At 42.3% G+C, this 9,928-nt stretch overlaps 1 pseudogene; it reads right to left on the reverse strand.

Annotated features, from left to right (window-relative positions):
* Window positions 1–7,423: 7,423 nt before the first annotated feature.
* LOC146460865 (uncharacterized) lies at window positions 7,424–9,154 on the reverse strand (annotated as a pseudogene).
* Between the last annotated feature and the right edge of the window lie 774 nt (window positions 9,155–9,928).

Below are 9,928 nucleotides of genomic sequence, written 5' to 3' on the forward strand. Positions count from 1 at the left end.
TATTAGAAAACCGCCTTAACTAATTACGACTGTGAAAATCCCCGCACTTTTAAGTCTGTCTGTCTTAAATGTAATAAGTGTCGTAGTCTTGCTCAGCCTGCCTTGTGTTGCTTTTAATTTTGTGGTTATGTATTTTAACTATTCTCACATTTTTTAATTTTCTGGGCCCGCAGTAACTGACTCACGCTGTTGCGGAATCCCTGCCACTTTTTCTTTGTTTCTTTGTTTGATTACCTGAATGTATTTACATTATGTTGGCGAAGCTAATAATAATAATAATAATAATAATAATAATAATAATAATAATAATAATAATAATAATAATAATAATAATAATAATAATAATAATAATAATAATAATAATAATAATGATTTGCCCTCCAGAATCCTAATATTGTGTGTGAACTTAAAAAATAGTTTTTCTTATCGTGGTACCAAATTACGGAATTCTCTTCCTCTTTAATCAAAGCCAGAGCATTCCATGGAATCATTCAGGAAAACTTCACCTTTACTCGGTTCTCCGACTTCGTGCTAACATTTTACTTTTATTCCATAATAGTTTTTTTTACGGTTTATATGCTGTATCAATTTTTAAGACACATTTACACAGCTTTCTCGGAAAACAATTCATTTGTAATTGAAGAAACTCCGTGCTGAAATGAACAACTGTCTGTCTGGTTGTCTTTCTATCTGTCTGCCTTATCTGCCTCTCTCTCTATTATAACTCCTTCAAATGGGGCAGAGAGAACTATTGCACCAGTGAAATAATGTGTCCAATAAAATTTGCGGAAATTTAATTTGACGTTTTTTTTTTTTCATTAATTACAATTTTAGCTGTGTTTTAGCCCCTATCAACTCCCTTACAATCCCGCCTACTCTCCCGCCTATATGAATTTGCTTCATGGCCGAGAGTTTGTGTCCTCGTCCGACTGACCACAAAAATACAGAAAACCAGTTGTGTTTTGAAGTTTAGAGTTCGCATGTTATTGAAAGGCGCAGTAAAGTCTTGTTGTTGGCTTGATTCAAACTCAATATTCATAAAAGTCGCTTTGATAAATTAGAAAGGTGCAATGTAACTGACCGTGGTGTCTGTTTGCCGGTTATAGAGCTTGTAAGTCCTTATTAAATTGATCTTTAAAGTTGAACCTTGAATTCACTGTACACCATGTTTTTTAGCCGCTGATCAGTTCGTTTATTGGCTCAAAAGAAAAAAAAGCATGGTGGTGAACAATGGATTCGCTTCAATGTGGTGGACTTATCTCGTTACATGAGAGCTTTAATGAAACTCTGCTAGCGTTTTTATTACAATCAAATTGGTAAGAAATGTTTAATTTTGCTTCATGGAGAAATTTCAAAGCGATAGTATAAATCTCATTTCTTGGTTTGTTGCTGACATTTGTTGATGACGTGCGATGGAAATTTGGCCGTGTTAGTCGAATTCTACAACTTTCACCTCTCACTTGTGAAACCGAAACTCGATTGCGGCCAAATGTTTTAACAGATTTTCATGAACGATGGGTGGAACTTTACACTGATATGTAAAGGAGTCTGTGAGTACGAGTCAATTTTGCAATTGCAATTTTAATAATCCTTTGAGCTTGGGCTAAATCACACGTTGCGATAAGTGCTCAAAGTAGATAATCAGGTTTGTGCAGGCAGATTTATTACAGTAATTAAAGCTCGTGATTGCAGCGATTCATCAAATTATAATCGTGAAGGTTCATTGTTTATAACAAGTGAATTGGAAGGTTTTGAATGATCTGTATTTTCCAGAACTAGCAGCTGCAAGTCTTGCAAAATTCACGATCTCGCCATTGGGTTTCGAGCACAGCCCGGTGTGCGAATTAAGTCCGAATTACAAAATTTTAAGAAAATTAAATTTCTCCATTCGTATTTCATATTTGTTAACTAATTGCCAAGAGAAGTTGATGGAAGAGTTGTCAGTAAAATATATTTTTTAAATAAAAACTGAATAAGAGGTTCTTAGGGATAGTGTTATACAATAAAAATAGACTCTTTTCGAAATAAAAGTTTCCACGTTGTTTTTATTGAATTTGGTCCTTATTCGGGATATTTTAATCATTAAACAGTATTTCATTGCTGATAATTACTCCCAAATATTGCGGTTTGAATAGCAATGATTTCAGTGTGTTAGTTAATTCAGTTGTACTTGTATTTTGTTAAGAGAATTGAGATGAATTGTGTAGTTTAAGTCAACGACAAGAGACACTTTGCCTTCTTAGCCGGACTTCCTGGAACTGTCTAGATTATCTTTAGTTGTGCTTTACAAGTGACACGGTTGAAACCGTGTTAGTCATATCTTTCAACGCAACAGTTTGATGTAGACATGTTTTAGTTATGCTGATCAAAAGTTGTTTTCTTCTGGTACCAATTCAGTGTGAAGCAAAAGTCGTGTTTTGAACTTAGTGTTTCCTCGGAAACCGTACCATTGAATTGTTACGGACAAATTGGTTTTTATGAAGCAACAATAGATTGTTTATGCTTTGTCAACAAGGGTTTCCTTAGTTTTGACTTTCAGTTATCTTGCTGCCAGAACTTGACTGGAAATAACTTGCTTATTCGTTTTTGGTAATTTTTAGTGTAATTTCGCCGTGTTTCAGGTTGAATTTGTACTAGTTGAATTTGACCCTTTTTAATCTATAAGTAATTACTGTACGGAAAAACCTATTGTACCAGATCTGTTGTACCAACACATTCTGTACTTTTAATTAAAGTTACGAGGTTGTAAGCACATAGCAAGGTAATTTATGGAAAAAGGCGGAACCAAGATTTGGAAAAGAAGGTTGTGTTCTATTTTAAGTCTCCGTTGTTAAGTGTTGCTATGCGATTTCATTTAATGTTTGATTTCTCTTGTATTTAGCCAGGAATGTTCATTTGTAAAATATGGAAATCTTCCTTGTAATTTTTATATTTATTTCCTTGCTTTTTTTTTGGTCCAGATCGTTTGGCGACGACATTGAAAATTGAAGAAGAAAATCATTTTGGTCACTGAAAGTTACTCGAAGGAAAATATGTGTATTGTTTTAGTGCGCAAGCGTACTTTCGCTTAAGAACTACTGCGCAAGGCATTACGTTAGCTTAAATTTACGATTGATGAGATTTTGAGAGCTGATTCACAGTTCCCACCAAATCACGCCTGGACGATAAAAAAGTGAGGAGATTAATCTGTTTTTGGCCTTTTCAACTTGATCTCAGTTGGCTGAGCTAGGTTTTTCAGGGTTAGCAATAAATTAACCAAAAGAGCAGAAGACGTGGTTGTGCTCCTTGAAGCGTAAAAGCGCGAAATAGAATAGTTCATTATCCCTCCTGCATACTCATTAGCATTTAGTTATGGGAAAGTCACCCCAGACTGCCCCTGCAATCGCCGTGGAATTCGCTGGCTAATCCAAACAATCATAAAATAAGTCCCCCAAGTCCCCAACCTTACCCATCCTCAACCCAACTAATTTCCCAACCCTCACTAATATTTCAACATGACCGCCATAAATGATATGGAGAAAACCATGCCAAACTATTTCAGGCCTTGAACGCATTTCCAAATTAAAATTTATTGCCACAAAAACAAAATGAACAAGGCAAGATCAAAGGAACCTACGAAAACTATGATAAACTATGCAAACTTATGACACTCCTTGTAAACATTCGCTAGTATCTACCTCTATCGAAACAACAAAACCAAGCCTTAGAATGCTTTGGGAAAAAAGGATAAACAAGCTTTTACATCCTGAAACAAACGTAATGCTTAGAATGCTAAAGTAAAACCATGTAGGTTATTATACTGCTTGTAAGCTTTCGCTAAATCTACTTCCAACAACGACAAGGTGTCCGCTGCTCCACCAAGGCCAAGCACCTGATTCAACTTAATATAATGACGTGCAATCGATGAGGACTTCCAGCCCACGTGATCCATGATCGCATTAAGCTTCGCTCCGGCAATGGCGATCCAAATTGCACAGCCACTCCTAAGACCATGTAAAGTAACATTCCGATTAGCAAAAGCTGGAATTTGGCGAACATATATACGTCGAGAGCCGCGCCTGAGCCGAGGCCGACTCAAAAGGTGCTGGCAAAATTTCTCCAGAAGGGTTGAGGGGCCGAAACAAAAATCCTTGTCGGATAGAGATCTTCAAAAGGTCGCATAAGCTAATGTAAACCTCAACTGCAGTCACCGGGCAGACGGAAGGGTCCGCATGACGCTTGAGAGCAAAAACGTTCGAAGTGCCGTCTCGCAGCGACTTAGTGTATGGTTAAAGAGTAGAGCCTTTTTTTCCGGAAAATAGAGAATCTCCTTTGTTTTCATTCGACCGAGGTCTCTGGCCCTGTCGCCACCAAAGAATTGCACCTTAAAAAAGGCTTGATCTCTTGCGAGAACAAATAGCTGTGTCGAAGAACAAACATGTATGTTCATGCGCTTAGTTATTTCTGAAGATAAAAACACCAACTCCTGAAGAAAGAAAGTTTCAGCCTGTCTCTGCATGACCCTTGCGACGGGCTGTTCCTCTCTGACAGCTGATAAATGGGACTTAACCAGTGGTGAAGCTGCGGGGTTGGCGATCCCAGGGAAAAGACTATCAGTTGCCGATCTCCCATACCTGTTGAATATAGCTCTTAATTTTCCAATTATCGAGTCAATGGAGCCGTATGCTAAACGCTTAGGGAAAACACAAGAAGAAGCATTCTTCTCACCCAACAAAGGGCAGGAATCAATATGTACCACCGTCTTGCCAAAATTATCCTTCCAGATCAAGAAGTCAATCACGTCGTCCGGTATTGCCGAGCAAATGTCCCTCTTCGAGGTGGATTCTAAGAACTGTGAAAACTCCATCTCTAAAGCAGTTCTTTGTTTTTGATAAGGGGTAGCCTGTTGCTTAGTAACCAAAGTTTTCTTTCTCCCCCTTATAAAACAGAGGTCAATAGAGGCCTTGAGACTCTTCAAAGTTGTATGTGACTTTGTCTGACGCTGATAGCCACATCTCTGACGATAGCGAAAATCAAAATCATTGGGTTTCCAACAAGCCGGGCACGACACAGATGGCTGGAAAAGTCTGGGTACCAACGGCAAAGAGTGAAAAGAGAAAAAAGGTTTCTCCCGTTAGGCAGTTTACGACATGTCTTTCCCAATCCTAAGTGCCCAGAGGCTATACGGAGAGGAGCCAGGAATAAAACCATCCTTTGAAGGGAAAAGGAGCGTATCCGGTGATCCCTTCTCGGCCACCAAAACATTGTGGCTGGACAATGCATTTAATAACGGCCACCACCCGGGTAAGGGGGACATCAATGGTACTACTATCGTAACAACTGTATTCACTGATGCGAGGAAACGCACAAGAGGCCCAATAAGTGAAAATGGTGGGAAAACGTAGGCGTTAACGCGATTACCATCGCAAACAGAGAGGTCTTGGTAAAAAACATTGACACCCGGTGACTCTGGAGTAGGGTAGGGCGTAAAGTGCTTTAACGAGTTCCCTTGCCAGTCCCGTTGAACATTGCAATCTAATGACATCAAATCAAGATCATGGCCATTAATTCCGCCAAACCGACGCTGGACGATTTCCCAAGACCTCGGTGGCTCACGGCCCGACCAAGCGTGGAAAACAACCATGCTGTCCACCTGTGCATCAATCCTGCAATCAGAGACGCTTTCCGGGAGTGACTGCAATCCCCAGAGGACGGCCCACATCTCCTTCACATTAATATGCTCTCTTCGAAAGGTTTCTTCCCAGTAGTCGCCGACAGAAATGGTCCCGGTAGGCAGGTGAGTTACCGCTCCCCAACGGAAAGACGAAGCGTCGGAGGTAAAAGAGATGGCAACATGACGTTCGCTTCTCTACCGAATCGCCTTGTCCCAACTATCAAGGAACCTCCAAAACACTGTTTCCTCTCTCAGATTCGGCGATAAATTCACCTCACTACCTCTGGAAGCCTTTGCGATTGACGCCGCCATTTCCCTAATGTAGAATTTAGACGCTGGAAAAGCCAGGGAGAAGGAATTGCATTTCCCCATCAACCTCTGTAAAGACTTCAAGGAGATAGTAGATCCAAGCGAAAGTATTTGCTCGCGTAGCTGAGAGAACTCTATATTCTTATCTTCAGGAATGCGAAGAGTCTGCGCTATCGAATCCACTATCATGCCCAAGTAACGGATGCTGGTTACAGGGACCAGAACGCATTTGCGGAGGCCCAAAAAATAACCCAGGTTTATCAGCACTAAGCAGACTATGTACAAAGCCGCCTCCGCAGATTCCGGCGTCCTCTGCAACAGTAGGCGTGACCAAAATCCCTTCAAAGCAAACAGCTCCCCATTCAAAGGGTCGTCAATATACAGGGAACACACGACCCCTAAACTCCTGGTCCAGTCCAACCGTTTGGTATACAAATGGCGAATTCTTCCACCCGAAAGGAAGAGTAACTCCAACCAACCACCACCCTTGCCATTCAATACCAAAATACTGCTGAGAATCAAAGGAAAGCAAAATATGGTCATAGCCGGACTTGTCATCAATTTTGCTCATGTAGGAGTTAGGATATACGAAACGAGGGACGCCAACAAGCGTGTCTAACGAAAAGGGGATGTCAACCATCCACAAGTTTAAAAACCTGGCGTCAATGCATAACCTCGACTTTTGTGGTTCGATCGTCATGGGAAGGACGAGGTGGGACGGCGCCCCTACACCCACTTTACCCCAAACACGGGTCGCTCCTGACTCGATACGTTTCAAAATTGTTTCCGTAACAAATTGCGAAAACTGTTTGCAAGAGTAGTGGTTCTTAAAAACTCTAGTCGGGGGTTCTGCGCTCTCATACTTAACACCCATAAATGATCCCTTAAAGGGCTTCATGAACTTTTTGATATCCACCCCATGCTCCAACCATTCTAGAACGTCTTTTGCAGGTTCGTAACCGTCCAAAATGTCTTCCCAGAGTCCAATTCGGGTGCGAAGTTGACCAGGTTGAAAGGAGTCCGGATCGTGAAACGACAGATCCCGCAGGTTAGGAGTTTCCCCCTTCACAATGCCTTGAACATGGGTTAAACAAGCGTCTTCTGATGTCATTTTCTCCGAACTCGGTTTACCCTCCATGAATACCCATCGTATTTCCTTATGCTTGCTTTTTCCTTCCGCTTCCAAAGGCATAAAGGTCACCGTATCTCCCTTGAGACGTTTTGGTTTGGGCTAGAACAAAAGCACCAAAAAGGAAAAGGATCAGAATGATGTACTCAAACAGAGACTGCAAACCCGAGTTCGGACAAAATGCAGCCTCGTTCCCTGGGACGTTTCCCTAGCTTGGGGGCGGGGCAAGCTAGAGAAAAGTCCCTGGGAACGAGGTTGGAGAAAATGACCACCATCGCCCCAATAATCGGGCTCAAGGGCATGCCTATGGGCAAAACGCTTGCGGGGTCATTTTCCCAACCTCGAGACTACAGACTAAAAACGACTCATATTACTCAGTGCCTTTACATTTTATTATTTTCAATTGCAAATACAAGGACAATCCCGAATTCCATTGCAACACACATCACTTTAACAGATTTCACAATCTTTAACGCTTGTCCGGGCAAGAGCGCGAGATGTGTCCCGCCTTTCCACAAACCCAGCACTTCCTCTCCGAAAGTGATCCAAAACCGAGATTGGTGCCGCACCTCTGGTATGGAGCCTTGCGCGTCCGCCCAGTGAACGAAGCTTGATTCACCGAAACGGGTCGTTTGGTTGCCTTAGCAATAACCTTGGCCACCTCGGCCTCCTCTTTCGACGCCACCAGCTTTATTAACACCTGCTGGAGGCACGGGTTGCTCAACAACGGACGGCACTGCCTTAGCACTATTTCATAACGCGACGCTCTTTCATCCCGCCTTCCTTTCCTTCGACCACTTCATCCAGAGCGGCGATCGCAGCATATGGGTCAAAAAGAGCCGCTGGACGCGTGATCACCATCTGGAGACACGACAAAGCAGACTCGACTGCCGATGCATCCATTTGCTTCTTCCACTCATCAAACTCCTTCTTTAGTGCCCCGACCGTTGCGGGCGGGACCTACAAAAGAAAGAAAACACCAAGTAACTCCTCAATGTCCTTAAAGACGGTTTGCTTGTCGCCTTCCATTCTTACGCCACCTCACGGCACAGAGCGAAAAGAAAACTCATTGCACAAGTGGTGCCCGACCGATTTTTTTTTTCTTTTTCATGCTACCTCGTGGCACAGGGCAAACTTTCTCGACACACCTCCCTGTTGGTCCTCGACCGCTTATTTCGTGTTTTCATTTTTTTTTCCACGCCGCCCCTTGGCACAGAGCAGAAGTCCTCGACCCACAGCTCGATCGGTCCTCGACCGATTTTTTTTTACGCCACCTCGTGGCGCAGAGCAGAAGTCCTCGACACACTGCTCGATTGGTCCTCGACCGATTTTTCCTTTTCCTTTTTTTTTTCACGCCACCTCATGGCACGGACCAGAAGTCCACGACGCACTGCTCAAACAGTCCACGCCACCATGTGGCCAGACAAGCAAAACGGAACACCACTGTGAGACAACCACGGACCTTGGCCGAGGCCGCACATTCCACGCCCCTCAAGGGACAAGTAAGGAAAGGTGCAAACATCATAAATAATTTCTTCGGTCCTCCAACACAAACAGCTCCCAAACATATCGCAACCCTAATTCATTAGAAAAAACAAAAAAAAAAACAACTGAATGCAACAGCAAAAACATATTATAAAACAACAGACTATCGCCCAGATATTTAAAAGAACTGTATCGTGGTGAATCCAGAAGAATACGCGCCGACCATGTGCTCCAAGCGCGAAATTTAAAACCAGCTCCCCAGTAACGGGAAAAACATAACGAGAAAATGTAATGTTGGGCAAACAGAAATAAGCAACAAACCCCGGCTAGAATACAAAACTAAAACATTGCAGGCGAATATATAACTCAAGGTTGACTGTGGAGCTGTTCGACGTACTCTTCTCATTAACGTTTTCTTGGGCAGAACTTTGGGCCGCAATATCCCCGCTCGCAGTTGCTCCTGAAGTTGCACCAGCCAGTTGCACCATCGGAGCAGCCTGTTCAATAGCGCCTTGAAGTGGCTGTAAAATTTCCTGGACCCTTGCAGGGTCGTTCACTTGGGACGGACGCTCGGACATCTTCAACCGATTCCAACCACAGTTAGGTAAAACTGACAACAATGAATAATTAACGCATGCTTATATACTATGCACGCGGGCTAATGAATATTAATAAAGTATGAATAGAGATTTGTTCACTGGATTCCAACTGATAATCGACTGCTGCATAATCAATACATTGAGAAGAAACACGAAGGAACTCGTTGCACAGGCAACAAACCTCTCTAAAGAAGTACTTAGCCGATGCCGCTGGAATTGTAAACAAGGCATGAGTTTGTGGCGTCACTGCAAACATAAGTATATTTTATTCACCGGACGAGGGCACAGTATTTCCCTAAACTGACCGGCCTAGAACGGTGAATAACATGATTGCTTATTTTTTTCCAATTTTTTTTAGACTTTAATATGATCGAGGCGAATCGATTTTCGAACAGTTTACGCGCGCTACCAGTCGCACTGTCACTCTCTAGTTAAATTTTGCCTATGCAGAAAGCCATGCGTAAACCTCAGAGAAAACTTCGCACAAGCGAATCAAATGTTCTGCGTAAGCCTGGTTTTGAAGGCCTACTCTGGGACCCTAGCTCACTTTAACTCGCCTTACTCACAACTTCAGATTATGTTCAAACTTCCTTAACTCGCCTTAACTCGCACAAACTCGCATTATCTCGCACAAACGCTCAATTTCGCCACTCAAGCAAAGTAGATACCAATCATATTTAATTATCTCATCCTACTTTCAGTGTAATTTCAAAATTAATCCCCAAAGGGAAGTCGCCAAAGAATATGGATTGT

Source organism: Pavona decussata, unplaced genomic scaffold (genome assembly GCF_977016875.1).
Source record: "Pavona decussata unplaced genomic scaffold, jaPavDecu1.1 SCAFFOLD_207, whole genome shotgun sequence".
Classification (NCBI taxonomy): domain Eukaryota; kingdom Metazoa; phylum Cnidaria; class Anthozoa; order Scleractinia; family Agariciidae; genus Pavona; species Pavona decussata.